We start from the raw sequence: 22,582 nt of genomic DNA on the forward strand, positions 1-22,582 counted from the left end.
GACCGAAGTGATACCACGGCCTCACAGACGTGAGACAACGCTTGCGTTGTGTGAGGTAAGGTAGAGGTAAGGTTACCCGAGGCGCAATTACCTACAGTCTTTCCAATCCTCGATTCCTCATCAACCCTTAAATTCCTAACCCCCAAAAGGCCGGCAACGCACTTGTAACGCCTCTGATGTTTCGGGTGGCCATGGGCGGTGGCAATTGCTTACCATCTGGTGATGTCTGTCGGATCATTTACCGGTTCATAACATTAAAAAAATACAAAATATTCATTATGTTTTTGAGAAGAGCCGTTGTATCTTATGTAATTTTGTTTTACTTACAACAATAGGTAATAACAATAGGTGTGCTGATGTTGATTCTTACAAAGTACGGGTATTCACTCTTTGTTATGTTGTGAGTTAAAGTAAAGCTTATATCTATAAATATAAAGTTCCATTTGTGTTTGAACTTTTAGCGTTTAGACGAGAGAATACGAAAATGCTTTCCCTATTTTGAGAATCGATAAAGTTAAGACTTGAAAGTAAAATCTCAAAATAAATTTTAGAATAATAAAAGAAAAGAAGTTTACCGATGTTTCGAAAATATCGTTAAAGAAACTCTTTTATTTTTTTAAATATTCAACGAAAAGAGGACACCAAGTTTCCAAAATCAACGAAGAAACTTTAATTTCATAAACAAATAAGACATTAATTTCCCCATAACATTAAAATTACCAGTTTGAACTAGATAACGCCACGAAACATATCATTATACACAATTCTACATAGTTATTACACGTCGTTTGTACTTCGCGACTACGATTAGACGCAATTCAACTACCGTTGATGGTGTTTATATGGATTTTTCTCTCAATTTCCTAGCACGAGCGTAATGCTCGCGTTTCACGTAATCGTAACTGTTACACCGTGGGGGAGATCCAACGGAAAGTATTAATTTCCGACGGTGTAGAAAGCTGCATCGATCGGACACTAGAGTAAAGATTAGCCAAGATAACATCGAACGCCAGTCTACAGGAACGATTCTACAATCGATACGAACTCAAAACAGGTTCAAACGAAACGATAGTGAAATGATCTCCTCATAAAAATGCTCCATAATGATCCATTGTGTACACTAAACTGGTAAAGCTCAAAAAAATCTCGTTAGCGCGACCTTAGACCTTAACTTTCGCTGCTGCAAAACAAAAAAAAATAACAATAAAACTTCCGCGTCGTCATCGCGAACTTGAAACAAAAATAAAGAAAGGCTGAATGGGTTGAATCCTTGACCAGACTCCCGCCAAAATTGACAGTGACATTTGCAACAAGAATAAAAATGGCCGCTTTTGTTCGGCGGAGAAATTGCAAAGTCTGGTTTTAACAACGACGACACGACAACAATGGGTTCGGTGGTACTTATAATACGAATCAGCATATTTTGACCACTGTTTAATGTGCATAACCTAGAATTTAAGTGTCATTTCACTTGTAACAGTCTTAAGCAACTTGCTTAAACATACAGCTTAGTAAGAGTGGGTCAAATGCTCTATTATACTTGAAGAAAAGCAAGCTTACTGGTCTTTTAAAACATTTAAATGGATATAATTGAAAAATTGGACAGATCACAATAATAAAATAAAATTGGATAGAACGACATCGTAAAGAAAGAAAGAAAAACAGTTTATTTGTACCATAATAAAATAAAAAAGGCAAAAAGTCAATAGTTTAAAAGTAATAAATAAGCAACAAGGCGCAAAAAGCTTCTCGTTTCTCGATACCATGCTTCTAGTCCTTCATACAAGGCATGCGTGCAAGATGCACAAATACATCAAGCTATCGATCAATATACTGAACCATCCCGTTATAATATTAATCATACTTCGAGCACTGTGAAATCTATCGGCATTCTAATGTCTGTGTAAGAAAGACATGAGTATAGTTTGCATAGTAATGCATATCGAGCATAATTTTATTTGCAAATGGACGCCGTTCCTCTCAACTGAGCCTCACAGCTTCCACGCTAAGTCGAGCAATTGATTTATTTATACAATTCATACTTCCGCACTCCTAAAGTGTAATATGTAATGGAAAGTATATTTGCAAGATGCTTTTTTTCCAGAAGTGTGTACTTGTAAAGTTATTTTAGGATTATTATTACCTATACTTAAGTCTTTGACTGCTAATAGAAAACTGTTGAAGGCACCGATACTGTTGGTACTGATAAATTGTATAAAAATAAACAAATGCAGTCTGAAACAACATTTTCTACAACGACGCAAAGCTAGGCAACAGTTGATCTATAACTAGTAGACTTTAAAATTTAGGTATAAGGTCATATTCATAAGAACATATTCACATATCCGAAATAACATCAAAGTTAGTACATTAAATAAAACTTGAAATAAAAACTTAAATAAGAAATAAATAAATATGACAACCTACAATACTTTAATACATAGGTACTAAAAGCAAAAACAACATCCTCACAATAGACAAGATGAATTTTATTTCTAACATTGTAAAAAATCAGTGATTGTGGTAAAATCAGAAGCTAAACACAAAATTACGTAACAAAATCTGAAGAGTTTCTGAGAACTAAACACAACAGTCGTAACTAAAGCAAAATCTCTCTAGACAGACTATAATCCATTAAACGCTATTTGGAATAGCATTTTGACACTAATTACAGCTACGCTTAATCAATTACTACAGAAACAAAATAGGAAAAAAACGTTAATGCCCGTAATTTGCTTGGTGGAATAAAAACCGCTTGCTTGCTTACGAAGCGGTCGCATTCAATGGACAAGATTACAAGAGACTCATTAAAGTTCTTCTAGAGTTATACTATAGGACTTTTTGGAATTTGAAATGCAATCTTCTTTATAATTCAAACTAGCTTCTGCCCGCGTTCCTGTGGCATAAAAAGAAGCCTATGACGTATTACAGACTAAAATCTACTCCTGTTCCACTACCGGAGCTCTAGCTCGAAAAGCAGGAGTAGGAACGGGGTAGTTTTTAGTCAGCAAAAGTCTGACACTCCCTCTCACCTCGCCCACCAAGGCGAGAGAAGTCATTGGACGATTTTCCCTTCATAAATTAAAACCTTGTTCCAAACTTCAACCCGATCCCTTCAGCTACTTTGACGTGAATGAGTAACAAACATACACATAAACTCACAAACTTTGTTATCTACACTAATATTATAAAGAGGAAAACTTTGTTTGTTTGGTTGTAATGAATAGGCTCAAAAACTACTGGACCGATTTTAAAAATTCTTTCACCATTCGAAAGCTACATTATCCACGAGTAACATAGGCTATATTTCATTTTGGAAAAAATAGGGTTCCGTAAGATATTTGGATTTTTCGGACACAAACTGAAAAAAAGCAACCTAAGAAGTTAATTATTTTGCGTACGCTGCCTAAACTACAAAAGATAGAACCATAAAATGTTATAATTAATTGTAGATCTTATAATAGCGAATAAAAAGGGTAGAAGGCGTTTTAATTTTGACCATCAACCACGCGGACGAAGTCGCGGGCAAAAGCTAGTTTTATTATATATTATATAAGACAAATAGACAAATAAGAGCTAAGCTTGAAAGTCGTATATTATTAGCGTTTTAAATACGGCTTCACCTGCGTATTCAAAGGATAAAAGAAGCTTCATATATCTACTGGCCTAACTATGTATTTCTAGACACACAAATTTACAAACAAACACACTTTCCCATTTATAATATGACTAAGGATAATGCAACGGGTCTTCTCTTGTTAATTATTTATGATGATTTTCAAATATGATTGTTTGTGTTAGGAAAAAGAAATTAATCTCTTAATAAAGATAGAAATGGAAGAACTAAACTCGATAAACGGTAAAACATTAAGGATAAGTATTTAAAAAACTATTACTTAGTTCTTCAAATTCGACGTTTATTTTAAAAGTAAAATGTAAAGATGGTATGAAAATTACAATACGTACAATATGATAGAATTGTGTCGTTTTCTGCATTTCAATTTATTTATATTCTTTTTTTGAAGATATTAGGAGTTATATGAACTTCCTCTATCAGGTATCAAACATGTATGTATGTATCAATTAATTATAATTAAGTAATTGATACAACTTTAAGATAAATTGTTTCATTTTTTCAATGAGACCGATACGTTACTTTTCAATATCAAACGAAAATATTTAATAACAAAAGTGCCCTGTATTCAGTCTTCAAGCGAAGCTATTCATCTACCTACACAACCACACAACTGACCCATCCAAATTAAAATCGTAGCATCGCACGTACTTTCCATTTCTTGGTACATTATTTCGGTAATAAATTAACGGCACTAGTGGTTCGTATGGTCTTAGACCATTTGCATGAAGTGGGTCGTCGCGTGAGATGTACAGCACAGTTATTGATCAACCGCTATGAATAATAATATGACGTTATATACCTTTTATTTATGTATTTTGCTTAGTTTTAGGGATACTGGGATTTATATAGATCGATTTGAAAGGCATTAGAGGTATATGTTCATAGTATATGTCTTACAAAGTATTTTGCTGCCTGATGAGACATACACACATATTTACAGATTTTTAAAGTTTTACCATCAAAATCTCGGAAGTGTGACTCTGTGCGACACTGAGTTTAAGTGAAGTTAGAAAAAGTTACTTTATATTGAGTATATACTGAGGTAGTTCAGGGATAATAAAGTTATAATTTTGATATTAAATTTGTGAGGTTGAAGGTTTAATAGAATAGTTTAGTTTAGTTTCACGTTTAGTTTCAAGCCACGCCAGGGCCCATAATCATGCGCACTTACCTAATAACCAATATAAATTAATATCACAACTAAAATCTACTCTTGTAGTAAATAAGATGTAACAGTAAATTTAAACACCAAAGCTAATAAACGACTTTCTTGGTGGTACCTCGTTAACTTTCCCAGTTACTTGCCATAACTGACCTTGCGTCGAAACAATGTTTTTAATTGGCCAGCCTCGGCTGCGCACGCGTTCAATACACTGAAGACTCACGCACTTTAACGATATATCGGTAATTCTACATGACGATATATCGATAAAAGATACCGATTGTTGTAATGTCATTTTGTCGATTTATTGAATTTTACATTTATTTAATAATTATTCCTTATTGTATTGTTTGTTTGAGTCGGCTATGTTGTCTTGTGGTTGTAAAAACTCTTACATTTAATTGCATGTATTGTTTTAAAATATTGTCTAATTAATGCAAACTAAGTAATGAAGCTTTCTTTTCTTGAAATGGTAAGTACTGGAGGTGAATAATGGAGATAATATGTTGATATATTGTGTAGATGTATTGTTCATAATTATCTAAAGGGGTACCAGAAGAAAAGATATGTGTATGTTATGTGTGGGTAATTAATTTGTATTTCCCCTGACTAAACAAACTTTAAAATAAGTAATCTTTGAACTACAAGCTGTAAAACATTCATGATAGGTGCCTATATTTTTAATACCATGTGAGAAACACAAATTATCATTTAATTACATCAATTGTCTGTTAGAAATAGTCAACGTCAAAATTATTCATTTCAAATAGACCCGGGACTTTTGAACGACAAAGCAAATAATAATTGTTTTAAAACTGTGTCTATCGGTCAGTCCCCTAGTGAAGCTATTTGCTCGTTCTATGTGTGCCTTTGGAGAAGAACGAGGAAGGTTCAATCAGGTTCACAATACAATAGCTTCGACATTCCACAAAAATCACCAAAATTTTACTCCCAATACAATTAAAACTAGTTCAATATACTCCTAATATCATTAAAATATCTTCGATGTTCTACTATATGACCTACAGCAGTACTATATACTAAAAATACACAAGTCATACAGAAAGTAGGGTATGAAACAAAACGTGGAACATTACTGTCTCTACTTTTACTAAGTACTGGCGTAATGAGGTGGATTCTATGTCAAAATTCTATTAGTTACGATGGACGAATATCTGTGGGTGTATCTTGAGAAATAGAAGTATATATGATGTGTTGAACCGAATTGACTCGGGATGGGGCCAAGGAGAAAAATAATTATGTAAGCCTCTCCTCAATCTTCCCAATCCCCGATTCCCCAAAAACCCTTAAATTCCTAACCTCTCTGGTGTTTTGGGTGTCCGTGATAGGCGGCGATTGCTTACCATCAGGTGATCAGTCTGTTCAATTACCGGTTTATTTCATAAAAAACAATTATATAGAAACATTTTAAAGAAGAAGAATAGAGAAGCGACCCTACTCATGCAGTATGTCAATTTATTAGTAATCAAATTCAACCATAACTTCATCGTATTTTAGACAGAAGTTAATCAAACATACACTATTAAGTTATGCGTGCGATAGTTCAATAACCTTTTGACATTAACCGAGAAAGCTTAATAAAACTATATTCCAGTCACATCCATCATTAATGCGATTATATTGCGAAATAATATGTTAATCACGCACATTTTACTTAAAAGGCAATTCAACGAAAATATATTATGTAAATCAACTGATGATATAAAAATTACTGATGACGGAATGAAAGCTGAAAAATCAGTTACATTAAAAGTCAAGTTTTCTAGATAGAAGCACCCACATGAACAAGCAATATCGAGCAAAAAGTTTCACTAAAGGACTGACCAACAGAATGATAAATTTAGATTGTTTGTTTAATTTAAAAAAGAAATGTAATTCAGCCGGAAAATTGTCTATCCGCATGTAAACTTCACATGTGCCATGACAGATTTATGACGTCATCCGTTGATTTGTTCATCGATTGTCTATGTGCAACATCTGTCATCTGCCATGTGTCACCACATCCACGACACTATTCATGGTTAGTGTATAGACTGAATGTCGCTATACGAACACCAGTTTTCTGTAACTAAGAAATTTATTGCGAAACGACAATTAACGTCTCATCACCAACTTTGTATACGTTGGAAAATTGTTGACATTACTCTATTCTATCAAGTATAAACTCGTACTAAGCCAGTACGAGTTTGTTTTACGTTGAAAAAAAGGAAACGAGACCACGTTCGACACTTTGATTGGACGGTGCGAATGAATCAACCAATCAGATCACGGCTCTGGTTTTGATCTCGTAGAACGTAAAACAATAAACAAGTAAAACAAACTCGGTTTAGGACGAGTTTGTACTCGATAGAATCGTGTACTCAAATCGAATGTCTGACATTGTGTTGCAATTTCTGTCGTTGTCTTAAACTTAGTTTAATAGGAAAGTGGGACTAGTGTGTAAGTAGGTCGCGAATCGCAAGCAAATGTTACTATATCTTACTAAGTTAGTGTAACAAACTTGTTAAATGTTATAGAACGTGAAATATACTAGAAATTTTATGGTTTTGTTATTTGAACGCCTATGGCGATGTTACTAGGCGAGTCAAGAGTGTAGTATCAGGTTTAGTAGGCAGTCGTTTCGTTGTAAATAGTACTGACATTCAGTTGATTCTGGTTTAGACTAAGTGCCACCCCTAAGTTCTTTAACATGGTTTGACAATAGGGATGAAGACCAGAATAAAAATATTCTCAATGATAAATGGTATTTATTTTTGCAAATAGGTGACAAGATTACATTTTTACATGTTTATTTTATTTTATTTTTAGTTGTGATCATCTCACTGCAGGGTAAAGGCCTCCCTACCCTCCTTCCACTCCTCTCTGTTCAGAGCTTTATGCGGCCGATCCTTATCGTAGGTGTCAAGTTTTTACATATCAATCTCTTAAATAACTAGATGAGGCCAGCATTTCCTTTCGGACCACTCTGAGAAGAAAGCCGAAACCAACTCAGAGGTCATAGTCTCTTTTAAAGTCCAGACAAATCTAATCATTATACATATTATGAAGAAAGGGTAGAATATGCTTTGTCCAACTTTAAGATTGACACTCCCCTATTCCTTAAGACCATAGGCTTATAATACTGGTTTTATAATGATCTAGATTAAACCTATATTTACTGTTAGCATGCTCAGAATACCTATGTGCAGCCTACGTTACGGTCCTTTCTTCATAGAACCAGTTCCAAGCAGAATTTACTTCAACGCCATCAAAGGTGTTACAGATAGGTGGAGTGATAATATCCGTAAAGAGGCTGGCAGTAGTTGGATGTGGAGAGATAATAATTTTCAATAAACTACTTTAAAAAAATCTGACCTTGACTTTTTGAAGTCAATTAATATACAGAATGTAACAAATGTTTTCCCGAAAACCGCAATAATCGAATCGATCAAAATCGGTACAACCAATCATGAGATCATCACGTACAAACATACATACCATACAAGTCCTCCTTCTTCTTTGAAGTCGGTTATAAATCGAGCTCAGTATAGACCTCCCTAGGCGTACCTAATACCAGTAGTGATATTGGGGAGGTCTATGTCCAACAGTGAATTAAAATGGACCGGTAATGAAGAAACAATAGCAGACTATTTTAGTTGTGTTCTGTAATATTACCTTACAGACTAATATAGAAATAATTATATACTAAGATAAGCAAATAACCTATTACGACACAGACACCTTCGAAATTCTAGCTTTTTTTTTGAAGCGCACATTTCCAAAAATGTTAATACAAATTTACATTTTTTGAAAATATGTTGTGTTAGGTAACAAACATATAATTATAATAAATTTACGTTTCCTTATTTTGAAATTATTAAAATCATTTTGTTATGTATGTCTTTTCTATTCACCGGACCTTTGGAAGACCTACGAAGAGCGGAAACCTACTCGCAGAAAACAATTTTAATCAAAATTTTATTATTATTAAAATAATCGGATCATTTAACAGTCTTATTTAAAAAACTGATTACCACACACAAAAAACCAGATTACGTTTTTTGAAGCAAGTAAGTAAAAAGTCGAATTACTTACTACATCGACTTTATTTGAATACATTAATTAATATTAATAAGAGCAAATTAAATGCATTTACCGAAAAACGAATAACGATTTCACATTTCGAAAAATCGTCACATTGACATTAACGAAAGATCAAAGATTTCTGACGTAGGTTCCGATAAACTGGTTTAATGTTGCATCTGTATATAATCACAACAACTACAATGTTTTTTTATAGAATAGGTGGCAAACGAGCAGACGAGTCACCTGATGGTAAGCTGTTATGCCGCCTATGGACACCCGCCAAGGTAGAAAAACTTAACTTGAAGAAGGTACAACTTTTTTGAGGAACACAAAACGGAAACAATGGCGATTCCAGGCTCTTTGGTAACCTATGGAGTTTCTAGTAACCAATGGAGTTTCTTGCTCGTTCTTATTCATAGGAATCTACACTTTGTAGCGAATAAATAGCTCCACACTAACCGACAAACAGACATTTTTAATATTATTATATCTGCTATTTTGACTTTGACTTTTTTTTATATATTCAGAAAACGTCTAGAAAGGTTGGTTAAACGTAAGCGGTAAAAGATAAAGGTAATTAAACCGTTTGATGCGATCCGTCCGATGCGGGCCTGTGGACGCTTACCTTAAGTGTAAACGATAAATGATATTTATTTCTGCAAGTTGGTTACAAAATAACACTTTTACACGTCAATCTTTGAGATAACTAGATGAGGCCGGCATTTCCAACCCGACTACTCTGAGAAGAAATGCCGAAACAAACTCAGTAGTGTAGTGTAGTTCCTTCACATGTACCAACATTGACAAACACAATCTTAAAAACGATTGCAGAAACAAATGCAATGCAATAAGTCAACAACCTCATCGATAATGACATTTAGATCTTCAAAAAAAATAGCAAACACTTACAAAAATACTCGAATTAACATTTATTAATATTGATAAAAAAATATCATCAAACATTTTAAATAGTTGGCCAATCAACATTATGAAACAGATCGACAACAGACGGCAGAATGGCCTTAGGAAACGCATTCGATTTGAATTTTTATACGCAATCTAGAGATTAGACAGAGAAATCTGCTTTCTAGTTATCGTAAAAGTAATGTTAATTACCGTTGTAATCGGAATCCTGATTTCGTAATCATATGTAAGAGATTGCAACTGTTTTCGGAAAATTTAATTGCATTTAAAGGATCTATAGGGATGATGACGGGGTATGAAAATAAAAAATCTATTTAGTCCGTCAGTTTGATAATGAAAAAATCTTAGACACGTATTTTTTTATTTTGTCATATAAGATAACAATACTTAGATAAAACGAATTAAAGTTTAGGTGTTGGAGCCAATCCGTCATTCTTACGTATAAAACCTAACCTAACCTACATCACGCGATGTTTCAAATCGAATATAATCTTCGAAATTATTTATTTCCATAATTAAAAAATAAGTGTCAAATATTTTAAAATAATCCACAAGACTATATACCACGTGTAAGTAATTACCGTACTTCGTACAAATAAGCATTATTATTCTAATTATAATGCCCTTTGCCTGTGAACCAATCAACTTTAACACAATTCAAAGCTCTAAGTCCGTGTTATTAAGCTTTAAATTCTATTAAAGATGAGCAACGAACGTCTACCAATGCCGATAGTGCAATAAATTCACTATCAATATGTACGTATAATAATTTCTAATCGTAACAAGCGACTATTTCAGATTTATGGACTCTTGCTTTTCAAAACAGAAAACCAGTATTGGTTATAAATCTTATAGAAGTACGATTAATAACAAACACAACGTCAACGTATCGTAAAAGTATCGATATTAAGATGATTATAAATGATTTATTTTGATATGGTAATCTGTTATTGTATGTTAGTTAAAATACGTCAAGAAATTCAAGCTATATTTCGTCGAAATGATGAAAAGTGAACGCTGTTTCTTTTGCCTCAAACTAATAATATAAGAAAAACATTTAACTTTACAAACTACCAACTTGTGCCAGTTTCCCCGCGTTCCCGTAGGATAAAAGTACTAAATTACATCGAAATCGTTTCAGTAGTTTCAGCTGATTGACGGACAAAATACTAAACAAACTTTCACGTTTATAATATAGGTTGAAGTAACGTAAGGTTCCCTATAAGGCATAGAAATCTCACATGGAAACCTATTAAGAAGAAGAAATAAGGCGATAAATGTATTTAACATTTAATATTATTCTTTTGCCTCATCAGAAGATGTAAAACATTGACTTAAAAATTAAGTTAAACAGTTATATAAATAGCTCCACACAAAAAGAAAACTACCTACTCAACAGCAACTAAAACTTAAATCAACCGATCAATAAATAAAACCGACACTAATTAACAAAATATCGTTAAAAAGTAAATAAAATAAATCTAAGTAACAGCTTAGCTTCCAGCTTATTATATAAAGACTAGCGCTCAAATTGAGCACCCATGTGAAACGCGAACGACTATAATTATCTAGCAATTAGACCAAAACTAATCGGGTAGCAAATACTAGAAGAATATCTAATAACTTCTGTTTTTTTTTTATATATACATATATTAAATCGATAGATTTTGAAAGTTTTTTTTTTCATCGAATCAAAGTCAAAGTCAAAATCATATACTAAGGTAGGTACTCTGAAAGGTCAACAAAGAAAGAAATAAATAATAGTCTGTCCGTCAGTGAATGTATTTTTTTTCTACCACATCTATAGTCATCTTTATATATATAATTTTTCTGTAAGTATGTATGTCATTGAACTTCTCTTAAACGACTGGACCGATTTTGATGAAATTTTTTGTGTGTGTTCAAGGGGATCTGAGAATGGTTTAGATTCACAATTTTGTCCGCTGGATAATGTCTTTTTAATTATTTTTTAATTTATAAGTAGTTGTTGATTTTGGAATGTTTTACATTGGATCCGACAAATTTTCAAATTAAAGACGTGTAGGTAGACAGGACAACGTCTGTCAGGTCCGCTAGTTAATATATAAATTAAGTCAAAGCATTTATTTACTTTTAAAATTTTAAATTCACAATCAGGTGTGTATGAATCAAGAAATCGTATTTTATTATTTACCAATACAAACATGTAGCTAAATAGTGTATAGTTCTGTTGGCATGTTTTTGTATTTTCTAATGCTACTGAATACCTATTATTGGCTTTTTGTCACATTATACCACTATCACATTTTTTAATCAAATTGTGCAGTTGTTGATTTTTCATGTGTTAAAATAATTAAATAAGTACTGCAAAAAACAGAAAAAAAATCAGAGACATCCCCACTAAAACAGGAAAAATATTGTAATAAATATACGTACATACAAGAAAAGATCTGTAACGCAAATAAAACATCGTACTTAATTATTTTAACGAGAAAGTTGGTCCACAGCTCTACACTACGATACGCTTCATACCTACAACATACAGAAATGTATTTTTTCCTATAAAGTATAGAGAAAATTAGATGTTAGTCTCTACGAAATGCTTCGATGATCAAAAAGTATAATACAACGTCATAATTTCTAAATAAAACAGAGATATGTTACAAACAACAACAGTCACGCCTTTTTACCCCCGAAGGGGTAGGCAGAGTTGCACATTACGGCACATAATGCCACTGTACAATATATACCCACTGTTCGCTATTTATTTTATAAGTCCCATGTAATAGGAGGTGAGCTTATTGCCACTGTATTGTACACTGGGCACAATTCGAAAACCTGTGCAACTACTGAAAATTTTTCGAAATGCCGAAAAAAGCTCAGCTCTACATTGTCCGACCCGTGAATCGAACCCAAAACCCCTTGTCCGGCAGTGGCACTTCGACCAACGAATAAGTTTTTAAATTCCTCTAATGCAATGGGATTTGAAAACTAAAAAAAACCTGTTTCCATTTTCAAAGCACTATTTAGTAAGCGACTTATGATGTCAGTCAGTGTAAAAATCGATTCGTATTTTAATTTGGTTTCGATTAAACGACGAAAATATCGTAATTGATTATTTACAAATATTGTACCGTAATTTTGAGAAGCAGTATCGATTATTTTTTTCGTTTTATTTTCGTCCGATTATCCTTATTATTTAAATTAAAGCTGTGTGTTACAGGCTGTTTGGATATATTTCTTGGTATCGAAATTATGTAACATGGTAATTATTATGCAGGTGACTGTCGATCTGGTTTGGGTTCTATGCCTGAGTCGAACAAAGTGTGACTGGTTTTTAATTGTCGAATTAATATTTTCACACTGGCTTTTCACTGCGTTATAAATTCGATATTTTAAAAATAAAAATCATTCTCGAATCCCATCACAACTGAATAGTAAAACTATCCATCTTAAAAAAAGTATAATTAAAAAATAAAATTTTGTATTAAGAACTCTAAGATTATTGAAAAAATATACAATGGCCCTTTCTATGTATAAAATCTATGAATGGTTAATTCTCCTACCAAATAAGGCATTCAATTGGTATATCACTAACATCATACAATAAGGTTCTAATCAATGAAATTGAACATATCACACACAAGATAGAATAGTCATACTTTTTAATTTAATGGAGAAATTGTTATGACGTCATAGGGGCAGTGACTGACATTGTGTTAAATAATAAAAATTATAATGGATACCTAACGAAGATTAGCGTGCTGAATGAAATACACAAAACCTTAAAAAAAGCCTTTAATAGATTTTCTGCTTTACTGCAAAGGGATAAAAATGCACTATATGTTAGACGGATTGAGATAGCACGATGTGCTTTTTTAAAGGGTGAAAAGCATCCAATAATTTCTCCTTGGGCGAAGCGAGTGTCCTTAGCTCCGGATCTTCTGATGCGCTAAGTCTAAACTTTCATTGTTAGAAAAACACTTTGTTTTGCACTCTAATTCGAACGAGCTTTTGAGTATTTTCTGATTGTTTCGATTCTTGTCAAAAATTGTATTTATCAGTTTATGAGCCAGTCAGCCATGCAGTCTGTCCCCATATTGCGACATCGCGCAGTCTTTTTAGTTAATTAAACAACTATCTCCAAGTTCCCCCTAACAAACGAGGAAATTAACAGCAAACCCCTCTAATGTAGAGGAAACCCATAGTCCAGCAGATACTTTTTTTTAAGGTAGGAATATCATCCAATGACTTCTCTTGCTTTAAGTGAGGCGAGAGGGAGTATCAGACTCTTACTGACAAAAAACCAGTCCAGGAGAACCTATGGGTCTAATAATTGGTGGCATTAACTGATGATGTGATGTGAAACCACAAGCAACAATACAACTACTTTCATACTACACACATACAAAGAAATTAACCAAACATTACTTCAGTAAACATTTAGGCATCAGCAGATTACTAGTCACAAATCGACACTTCATAAACTTCGTAATCAAAATCGACCTTATAATTCAAGTATTAAGATTGACTTTCATATACAGTCACGATTATTTAGTTACTCTGGTAAATCACGGAGAGCTCGCAACTTTTACTTTTGAGTTGTGACTATGGACTATGGTCTATGGTCAATGTGCCATGCGTTAGAAAATACATACGCTGTTGGACAAAAGAGTATGTATTCGTAATTATTATGTACTAGCGACCCGCCCCAGCTTCGAGTGCAATGGTTATATATTATACATGTATTATACATATCAATCTTCCTCTTGAATCACTCTATCTGCTAAAAAACCGCATCAAAATCCGTTGCGTAGTTTTAAAGATTTAAGGATACAAAGAAAGAAAGTGACTTTGTTTTATACTATGTAGTAATGATGGTATCTACTAAAATATTCTATGTAGTGTTAAACATTCTTTTAATATATAATTGATACTTTAATCTATGGTTATCAGCTACGTAGGTACAATGTATACAAATCAAAGAGTTTATTCTTTAAAATAAATGTCTTAAAGCTTCACAAATCAGTGTAAATAATTATTTATTTAATACAAGACAAACAAACTTATTTTCATACAAACGTTTTACTAACAATACCGTGTTAAATGATATTAAACCTTTATAAGATAGTGCTTAAAAGTGAAATACATAAAACCTAAAATATAGGTACTTAAATTGTAAAAACACAAAATTATTAATTCGAACTTAAATATCTACTAAAATAAAGAAAAACTTACCATAATAAAAGTCCAAAGATAGCACGAAAATAATCCAAATTGATTTAAATAACAAATAAAATAACTTTTGTCAAATTATTTATTAGAGTACACTGCACTACACAGATTAAAAATATTTTCAATTTACGCGCGCAAGAACCGTAGACTTTGTATTCTTTTTTTTTATTGGTGCGTGGTTTCGCGCCTGCGTGCGGCGTTCGTGCCGGCCAGTGGTCAACTGGCTGCTACTCCGTTTCGACATATGCACATCCACGATTCGCATCTCAAAACAAGTGAAATTTTACTGTTTATTAAATCTTGATTTAATTATCATTCTTTTTAACTCAAATGGCGTTGTATACGATGTTAATTTTAGTTAGATTCTGAAGTTTTGGCGAATCCCAAACCTATTTGAGAATAGTTTACTCCTTAATTGAAAAAAAAAAATGAGAAAATTATTTTTGGTTTATATATTATGTATTTTCTATTAAAATAACACGTTTTATTTTATCTTTATTGCTACACAAAGCTTGCAGCATCTAACAAAACCCAATAAGTTACCGGCCTCATAACTTTCACCTGTCTATTTTGTCAATACTGCTCACATTCATAATTGCCATTAACAAAAAAAAAACTTTCTTCGATGGTGTCTCATCACGTAATAAGCAGAGGTGAAGAAACTTCCACAAACTAAGTTACAGCCCTAATTGCTAACTCGATTAATCGATAATGATCGATATAACAAAGTTCTCGATATGCTTTGAATGTCTATGATATGAGAAAGCCGGTTGGAGAGTTTAGTTTGCACTCCAGAGACCACGAAAGTGCCTGCCGCCTAGCATTGAATGTAGCGAAACATAATTTATAGTATACCTATATGTTTTGTACTTATATTTATGTTTGGGAGGCTTGAGTTCCTTGCGTATAGAGCTCGCATTTTGTAATTGCAAGAAATTATTTATCCAGGGCATGCGCTGATACAGAAAACACAAATAAACCCAAAGAAATCAAGATTCATGTTAATTGTAAAAGTGGCTATATAAATCAGACTTGATCATGAGGATTTCAACTCTTACTATCTAGTTGGTCAATCATTTATAAGGGTAGGTATTGAACAAGTGGTCCTGTATAACTAATCTCTCTTGTACTGGCCAAGACAACACTATTTTGAAACTACAATAACCGAGGTAAATGAGCAGACAAATCACCTGATGGTAAGCAATCGCCGCCGCCCTTGGTCACCCGAAGACCAAAGGCATTACACGTGCGTTACTGGCCTTTTAGGGGTTAGGAATTTAAGGGCTGTTGGGGATTCGGGATTGAGAAAATTGAAAATTGATCATCCAGTAACCTCACTCGCATAACGAAATTCAACGCAAGCGTGGTTTCACGTCAGTTTTCTGTGACCAAAATACCATCCAAAACGTGTCAAAATTTTATGTCTCTAACTAATTTATTAGGAGATAGTATGTCACTACTTTAGACTAACTGTCTCTATGTTTCTAATCTCAAAAACTACATCTAGTATCATACATCCAACTGCAAGCTAAACTTCAAGCCGTCCAGTTTAATAACCATTAGCAACATGTCTGGTTTAAACCAAGCCATGTGCATGATCTGTGCGACGGTGTGCGTTATCTCTGGCCTTATCACTTCATCTCGTACTGGTAAGCACGCTTTGCATGTTACCTTTCCCGAGTTCATTGTCTCATTCGTTTTATTTTATTTTTCCATATATACGGATACTAGTGTTTCAATCTAAGGCTTTTTTCTTTTTGAGGCGGCAAAATCATCCAATGCCTTCTCCCGCCTTGGGTAAGGCGGGAGGAAGTGTCAGACTCTTACTGACAAAAAACCACCCCGTTCCTTCTCCTGCTTTGAGCCGGAGCCCCGATAACCTTTAACGTTGTCGCCAGCTCCGGTTCATTCTAAGGCTGGGTTCTGAAGTGTTCTTTTATGGAATAGGGGGTAAACAAGCAGATGGGTCACCTTATGGTAAGCGATCAGCGCCCATGGACACCTGAAACACCAGAGGAGTCACAGATGCATTGCTGGTCTTTTAATAAAAGAAATACGCTCTTTTCTTCAAGGTCATTGTTCTGATTCTTAATTTTGATTTGTTATTATTATAGGGGGCTTAGTACGACTTTGTTTTACGTTTAACAAGAGCGAGTTGCTGTGATTGGTTGGTTTATTCGCGGCAGCCAATCAAAGCGCTGAATGCACTCTCGTTTTGTACTAAAGTCCCTTGTAAACTTGTTTGGAATGTGGGTTTACAAGGGACTTTACTATTTGCTATTTGAGTATAAGTTCAAATCCAAATACTATAGAACAAAGTAAAACCATACATACATAACCTGGGGCGCCCTCTACCGACGGTCCCACTTATATTCGCCTTGTATATTTCTTTCGTAAATCTGCTTTCAGCCATCCTTTCTACATGTACAATAAAACCATTACCCAGTCATTCTCCAGTGTAACTACTAACCCTATTATACAAAGAGCGACTACAGCCCTGGGCACAGCCCGCCAGACTCGCCCAAACACCAGACACCACCCGTCAGACATCAGAGGCTGTGACGTTGACAGTCAGAAAGCGCGCCGCTATCTCCGCAAATATCCGTTGCCAGTACCCGCGCACCGTGTCAAGAACATTAACGAGACTATGTAAGTGCAGACACGATACGAAGTCATATTTCTTTTTTTATGTTAAACAAGCAGATGGGTCACCTGATGGTAAGCAATCGCCGCCGCCCATGGATGCTTAAAACACCAGAGGCGTTACAAGTACGTTGCCGGGTTTTTGGGGGTTAGGAATTTTGAGGGTTGTTGGGGAATCGGGGATTGGGAAGATTGGGAAGGGGGTAATTGGACCTCCGGTAACCTCACATAACGCAAGCGTTGTTTCACTTTGGTTTTCTCCGATCGAGCTGGCCCATTCGTGCCAAAGCATGGCTCTCCCACACTAAAAATGTCTATAGTAATTCTATTGCAGTTAGGCTATCGTTAGTTTACCAAACAAGGAAGCTCGTTGGGTGAAGGAACATTTTGGAAGGAACCTGCAATTGTTTCTGACTTAAGGCAACAGTCTCATTTTCTAATATGGGCCTAATAATATACGAAAAACTACAGAATATGGCCAAGCGAAAAATTAATTTCAGAAAATGAATGCCAGAAAAAAAAAAATCTCTTTAAAGAAAAGGTAGAAAACTAAAACAAAACGCACTAACCAAGCGAGTATCGCATCTGCAGTAATACTCTACACAGTCATACAGCACAGTTATTAATTACACACAAGTTGTATTTACTCGCCGGCGGTAAATAACAGCCGTTTATATATATCTGCGATTGAAACTAGATCTTTAATTGATACTGCTATTGTTTTATTGAATAGAAGTTAAATAAAATGTAACGTTTTTGGGCCAGTGCAGATACCTCTGAATAGGGGATGAAATGTAAACCCGAAATTTATAGTAGAATGAAACCTATTGGAAATGGAAGAGAATATGCTAAAACAAGAAAAAAATAAAAATTCCACTCCATCCGAGTTCGGGAAGTGGGGGGGAGGGAGGTTTTAAGAGGAAAAATCGGTTTATCGCAATTTTCGGCGAAACTACAAGTCCTATAAAAAAAAGTTCAACGGCAAAGTTGTAGGTAATAAAAAGATCTACAACTTTTGTATTTACACTTTTTTTGTATTACCTCAAAATTTTGAGAAAAATCCAAAAAACTACGATTTCGGTTTTTTATTGTTATCTTCGATAAAAATATTTATTTTTAAACGAAATTTTGTGAAAACGTGCCTTTATATGTACCAAATACATTGTATTTTTTGGAATTGAAAAATTAATTTTTTACCAATTATTGATTAAATACCGAAAAATTATCCTAATTTTCAATCGAAAATTCACGCGTCAAAATATCAGATTTTTTATAAAGTTCGGTGGGCTTTTTGTTCGTTGAAATCTCTACTTTTCGATAGTGTAAAAAAAATAAACGTTACTATGGAAAATGTTCTGAAAAAACAGGTGATAGAAGAAGAAAAAGAAATCATTGATTGATTTTCTCCTCTCAAAAAAAAAGGAGCTGCGGACTAGATAGCTAACTTTTAGTCAATAGTACTAATAGTTTCTTTTTTCTTCTCCTCTAATAAATCTTCTAGATTTGTTTAACGTTGCGGGATCCAAGTCAGTCACATTCCTGGGACTCCCTGGACTTCAGTGTTCCGGTGTTGTCATGTTTATATCTACTGTAGATACTAGTTTACAGGAGTTGCAGCGGTAAGGGAGGTTGTGACGTGCTTGTCCCAGCAAAAGTACTAATAGTAATAGGTCGGCCTAAGGGGAGCGGAGTCGTTAGATGATTTTCATCCCTAAAAAAAACCCAAAACATTGTTGAAGCACACCGTATCTCATCTTGTAACTAGAAAAACGTTGAGTAGGGCCCAGCAACGCAATGTAAAAACAAAACAGACAAAAACCTTCTCACACTATAACTCCAAATCGTAACGACACACTTCGAAGTGTAATTGTCCATTTAACACTATAATTACAAATGTTAAAACTCAAGTATTTAGGTGAAAAACAGAGGAAAGTAGGGTGAACGTGTAACACATAGGAGTGACGTAAATACTTTAGTTCTTGCCTTATTACGGCTGCGGAACTTATGTAAGGTGGGCTGTGGATGTCCATGAGTAATGGTCTGCTTACTTTTTAGTTGATTGCGCGAAGTTATAGTTTGATGAAGCTGGTGGATCGAGGAAGATTGATTAGTGCACCGACTTTATTAAGAAAATTGTATCATAGGTACATAACATGCGATATTTTTGGCAATGAAGTATGTAAGGGGAAACTGGAAAGCAAATTGGCATGTTTAAACAACACTTTTCTGATGCTGTTGGTTTCCAAAGCTTTTGTAGTGCCTCGGGGAAGTTTGCACAGGCGGGAGTAGAAAATTTTGAGACAATTATGCGCAAAAGAACGGCTTCTTTTATGTCTAGAATGCGTGGAAACGTCACTGGAATTCTGGAGGAGGCTTTTTTTTCAGCGGGGTTAATCCAATGACTTCTCTCGCCAGGGCAAGGCGAGAGGGAGTGTCAGACTCTTACTGACTAAAAACTACCCCGTTCCTACTGGACTACCCTTTTCTGAGGAACTGGACCCACATGCATAGTTGTGGGCTCGGTGCTCAAGAAAAATATTTAAATTAGAGTATGTGCTTATTTATTGTTTTGTATTTCATTTTAGATTAATCTTATAAATTCCTTTTTTAATACTAAATATATATAATTGGACCCGGGTACGTCCTAAAACTGCGACCAGCCACCGAGGAATGGGCAGCAGCATTCTCAAAATTTATCGGTGACCTAACTGCGATCCCCAAGCCGCCTGCCAAGCGTGGGGATTATGGCAACCCCCCCCTTTCACTATGAGCGACAACATAATTATACGGCCCCCAGTCCCCGGCAGCTCCGCTATTCCTGATCTAGGTAGCGGATCAGGTAACGGCGGAGCAGGGGTGCTAAGAATCCCCGGCAGAGAAAGCGCTACCACCCCCGACGAACTTTGGCCCTGGCAACGCACAACATCCGCACACTGCGGACTGATGAGAAGATTGTCGAGCTGGAGGAAGAATTGAGCAAAATGCGGTGGGACATCTTGGGACTATCTGAAATCCGAAGAGAGGGTCAGGATACGATAATCCTAGATTCCGGCAACTTGCTCTTCTTCCGGGAAGGAGACCGTAAATCCCAGGGTGGTGTCGGATTTCTCGTCCGCAAGTCTCTCGTCAACAACGTGTGTGAGGTCGACAGTGTGTCGAACAGAGTAGCGTACCTTATTCTCAGAATATCTAACCGGTATTCGCTGAAGGTCATACAGGTATATGCGCCGACCTCGACACATTGTGACGACGAAGTAGAGGCTCTGTATGAGGAAATTTCAAAAGCCATACACTCCTCCGAAACACACTTCACCGTTGTGATGGGGGATTTCAATGCAAAGGTGGGCACACGGAATAGCGATGAGTTGAGAATAGGGCCATTTGGATATGGGCAGCGAAACCATCGGGGCCAGCGGCTGGTCGACTTTATGGAGAGGGAGAGACTCTATTTGATGAACTCCTTCTTCCAGAAGCGACCGGCCAAGAAGTGGACATGGATAAGCCCTGATGGTTCTACCAAAAATGAGATCGACTTCATCATGGCGACCGAAAGACGTATATTCAGTGATGTCTCTGTGATAGCGAAGGTGAAAACCGGTAGCGATCACCGTATTGTCAGGGGCACACTGAACATCAATGTAAAACTAGAGCGGTCACGCCTGGTGAAGTCCACGCTCCGCCCTGGACGTGCCCAGATCCAAAACCCCGAGCAGTTCCAACTCCAACTGCAAAATCGCTTCCAGTGTCTAGCTGATTGTGGAAACGTGGACGAGATAAATAATGGGTTGGTGGAAACTGTCCGAGCAGTGGGGTCAGACTTCTTCAAGACCCCCGCCGAAACAGGCCCCAAAAGCTCTCCGACGGAACCTTAAAACTTCTTAAGGATCGTAGCGAGATGAGGCTGCAGTCTTCAGACGATATGTCTGAATACGGCAAGCTCAATAGACGAATCTCGAAATACATGCGACGTGACCTGCGGGCCTATAACGCCGCAAGAGTCAGAGACTTAATTGAGCGAAACAAGGGCTCAAAAGTCTTCGCAAAGAATTCGTCTGTTGGGCAAAGCCAAATGACGAGGCTGAAGACCGAGGATGGCAGCGTCATCTCGTCGAAGTCCGAGATCCTCGGAGAGCTCGAGAGGTTTTACGGACAGTTATACACCTCAACACGGCAACCCATCGTCGGTACAGCTCGGGACCCAAGAGCTAAACTGACGCGGCACTACACTGAGGATATCCCAGACATCAGCCTGTACGAGATTAGGATGGCTCTCAAACAGCTTAAAAACAACAAGGCGCCGGGCGATGACGGAATCACGTCGGAACTTCTGCGAGCGGGTGGAAAACCGATACTTTTAGTCCTCCAGAAGCTATTCAATTCCGTCATACTCGAGGGAACCACGCCGGCAGCATGGCAACGGAGTGTGGTGGTTCTGTTCTTTAAAAAAGGCGACAATTGTCTGCTAAAGAACTACAGACCTATCTCACTTCTGAGCCATGTGTATAAGCTGTTTTCGAGGGTCATCACGAACCGTCTCGAACGCAGGCTTGATGACTTCCAGCCTCCCGAACAAGCCGGATTCCGAAAAGGTTTCAGTACCATAGACCACATTCATACGCTGCGGCAGGTTATACAGAAGACCGAGGAGTATAACTTGCCACTATGCTTGGCGTTTGTGGACTATGAGAAAGCCTTCGATTCAATCGAAACCTGGGCGGTGCTGCAGTCTCTCCAGCGGTGCCACATCGACTATAGATACATCGAGGTTTTGAAGTGTTTGTATAACAACGCCACCATGCGCATCCGACTCCAGGAAGAGACTACGAGGCCAATCCAGTTGCGGAAGGGCGTGAGACAGGGAGACGTTATATCTCCGAAACTGTTCACGAACGCACTGGAGGACGTTTTTAAGCTCT

General features: G+C 35.9%; 1 protein-coding gene across 2 annotated transcripts in view; it reads right to left on the reverse strand.

The window, feature by feature from the left end:
* LOC118275096 (uncharacterized) overlaps positions 1 to 15,245 on the reverse strand; it is a 48,308-nt gene extending 33,063 nt beyond the window's left edge. For both annotated transcript variants that reach the window (XM_035592956.2, XM_035592957.2), the window contains exon 1: positions 15,027 to 15,245. The gene's annotated coding sequence lies outside the window, so the exon portion shown is untranslated. The remainder of the gene's footprint in view (positions 1 to 15,026) is intronic.
* Between the last annotated feature and the right edge of the window lie 7,337 nt (positions 15,246 to 22,582).

Source organism: Spodoptera frugiperda, chromosome 11 (assembly GCF_023101765.2).
Source record: "Spodoptera frugiperda isolate SF20-4 chromosome 11, AGI-APGP_CSIRO_Sfru_2.0, whole genome shotgun sequence".
Taxonomy (NCBI): domain Eukaryota; kingdom Metazoa; phylum Arthropoda; class Insecta; order Lepidoptera; family Noctuidae; genus Spodoptera; species Spodoptera frugiperda.